Below are 3,249 nucleotides of genomic sequence, written 5' to 3'. Positions count from 1 at the left end.
AAAAAGGACTTGAACCCTGGTTTTCCTGCATGGAAGAGATGAGAATGATATAATGATAATAATAATACTTACTCATATTTATATCATATTTTAGAATTTATAGAAGTCTCTCTAGAAAAAGCCTATAAAACATGCAATACAAGTGTTATCATCTCCATTTTAAACAAAGAGAAAGCAATTTGCCCAAGTTTGTAATATCAGCACATTTCGAAACCACAGCTCAAACTCTGTTCTTTTGACTCTAAAATCCATGTTTTCCACTAATCATTGACATATTTCATATTCTATAATGTTTGTACAGCAAAGTTCCATTATATTATATAGTAACTAATGTATAATATCCCCTTTTATTGACAAAGAATTTAGATATAGTTATAATGTAGAAAAAAGTGATTTTGCAATGATTCTGAATGAAAATGGGTGACAGACCTAGAATTAAGACCTAGAATATTATATTTTAAAGGCTCTTTTTCTTCTCAGTGCCCATGAATGGGCCTACGAGGGAAAGAACAACATAGAAATGGCCAAGCACTTTGCACATGTTATCTCATTTGAGCTTTTTAGTTGACTCTCTAGGGTTCTCTAAGTATCTAAGATATCATCTGCAAAAAGTAGTATTTTTGTTTCCTCATTGCCTATGCTTATCCCTTCCATTTCTTCTTCTTACCTTAATGCTATAAAAAAAAAGAGAAAGGTGCTTTTTATGAGCTGCTTTATTGTCCCCATTTTAAAGATGAAGAAGTTTAGGCTGAGAGAGGTTAAGTGGCTTGCCCAGGGTTATATATTTCATATGTCTGAGACAGGATTTGGATTCAGGACTCTAGGATTCAGGTTTGAGAAAGAAATGTCACAAGTACAGGATAAAAAGAGATGTGCTTGGAAATGCCAAGGGCTTATCCATTTCAAGCCCAATAGTGTGAAATGGTAGCCAAAATAATTAAATCCAATATTAAACTGAATTAACAGAAGGATAATGCCCAGAAGATGGATAATAACTCTTACTCTATTGAGCCATGGTCAGAAGGATTTTATTCAGTTCTGGGAACCACGCATTAGAAAGTAAATTGTAATTTTTCGTGGTGTCTGTGGATGAGATGCGGGGGCCATTTTGTGAGGAGACAGAGACTGGGACGGAGAAGTAGCAGTAACGGCTGAAGAGGCTATCTGGGGCAGTAGTCCGTTTCTTTACCGCTATCGGATCCGGGAGGCGGAGATTCAGAATCGAACCTTTTCTCCCTCTCCCCACCTGTGAGATTTTTTTTGATCTTCATTGACACTTGTGGCTGTTTGACCCCTGCCATCAAACACCATGGCCAGCAATGTCACCAACAAGACTGACCCCCGGTCCGTGAACTCTTGTGTCTTCATTGGGATTCTCAACACTCTGGTTGTTAAGAAGACTGTTGTTTAAGCCATTTTCTCCAAGTATGGCAAGATCGTGGGCTGCTCCATTCATAAGAGTTTTGCCTTTGCTCAGTATGTTAATAAGCGAAATGCCTGTGCTGCTGTGGCAGGAGAGGATGGCAAAATGATTGCTGGCCAGGTACTAGATGTTAATCTGGCTGAAGAGCCAAAAGTGAACCGAGGAAAAGCAGGTGTGAAGCGCTCTGCAGCGGAGATGTACGGCTCTTCCTTTGAACTGGATTATGATTTTCAATGAGATGATTATGACAGGATGTACAGTTACCCAGCACGTGTACCACCTCCTCCTCGCATTGCTCATGCAGTGGTGCCCTCCAAACGCCAAAGTGTATCAGGAAACACTTCCCGTAGAGGCAAAAAGTGGCTTTAATTCCAAGAGTGGGCAGCGGGGCTCTTCATTCAAATCTGGCAAATTGAAAGGTGATGATCTTCAGACAATTAAGAAGGAGATGACCCAGATAAAACAGAAAGTGGATTCTTCATTGGAGAGCCTGGAAAAAGTTGAGAAAGAACAAAGCAAACAAGCAGCTGGAGTTGATCAAGGATGATGAAAAAGAAGCTGAAGAAGGAGAGTATGACAGAGCGCCAATGTGCCAGGAACACTCCTAAGCACATGTTGGGGTTTTAGAACTCTAGTCCCAATATTTCTTTACCTAGGCGCTTGTCTTTGATCAAACTTTTCACTAGATCCTCTCCCTTAGTATCTTCCAGCACATGTTCACTGTTGTACCCAACTTTATCGTTCCCATATTCATTTATTCTGCCCTGCACCTAGTCCCTTTGCCACTTCCTTCAATTCTCCTAGTAGTTATATTAAGTCTCCTGTAATTTTGCTCTTTTAATTTTGATACCTCTTTATGACTTAACAATAAAAAGGATGTATGGTTTAAAAAAAAGAGGAAGAATATTGCAGATAAGTAGTATCTATCTAAAACCAGGAGCAAACATTATTTATAATATGGGTAAGTTTGAAACCTTTCCAATGAGATCAAGGAGAATTTAAGGGTGCCATTATCACCATTACTATTCGGCATTGTATTATAAATGCTAGCTACAACAAGACAAAGAAAAGAAAGTGAAGCATAGTCAATGAGGAAACTATTACTTTTAACAGATACATTCACATATTTAGAGAAACCTAGAGAGTCAACCAAAAAAGCTGGTCAGAACAATAACTATACAAAAATTGCATAATATAAAATAAACCCACATAAATCATTAGCATTTCCATATACTACCAATGAAATCAAACAGAAAGAGATAGAAAGGGAAATTTCATTTAAAATAACTACAGATAATATAAAATACTTGGGAGTCTACCTGCCAAGACACACACCAAAACTACATGAACACAATTATAAATCACTTCTCACAAATACAGATCCAAATAATTGGAGAAATATTAATTGCTCAGGGGTAGGCTGAGTCAATATAAAGAAACAACAATATGGCCCAAAGTAATTTACTTATTCAGTGCCATAAAAATCAAACCATCAAAGAATTACTTTTTAAGCTAAAAAAAAATAACAAAATTCATCTGGAAGAACAAAAAGTGAAGAATTTCAAAGGAATCAATGAAAACAATGTAAAGGAAAGGCAAATCCCAAACTATATTACAAAGCTGAAATTCTCAAAACAGTTTAGTATATTGTTAGATAAGATACAGAGCAGTTGATCAGTGGAACAAATTAGGTACACAATATATAGAAATAAATGACCATGGTTACCTATGATTTAGTAAACCCAACAAAGATCCTAGCTGTTAGGGCAAGAACTCACTACAAGAAAAAAAACTGCTAGGAAAACTGGAGAACAGAGACCAATATC

General features: G+C 36.9%; 1 pseudogene; it reads left to right on the top strand.

Annotated features, from left to right (window-relative positions):
* The first annotated feature begins 1,300 nt into the window (after positions 1-1,300).
* LOC118854170 lies at positions 1,301-1,999 on the top strand (annotated as a pseudogene).
* The last annotated feature ends 1,250 nt before the right edge of the window (positions 2,000-3,249 follow it).

This window comes from Trichosurus vulpecula, chromosome 6 (assembly GCF_011100635.1).
Source record: "Trichosurus vulpecula isolate mTriVul1 chromosome 6, mTriVul1.pri, whole genome shotgun sequence".
NCBI lineage: Eukaryota > Metazoa > Chordata > Mammalia > Diprotodontia > Phalangeridae > Trichosurus > Trichosurus vulpecula.
Note: the sequence above shows the minus strand (reverse complement) of the source record. Positions and strands in the feature narration are given on the sequence as shown.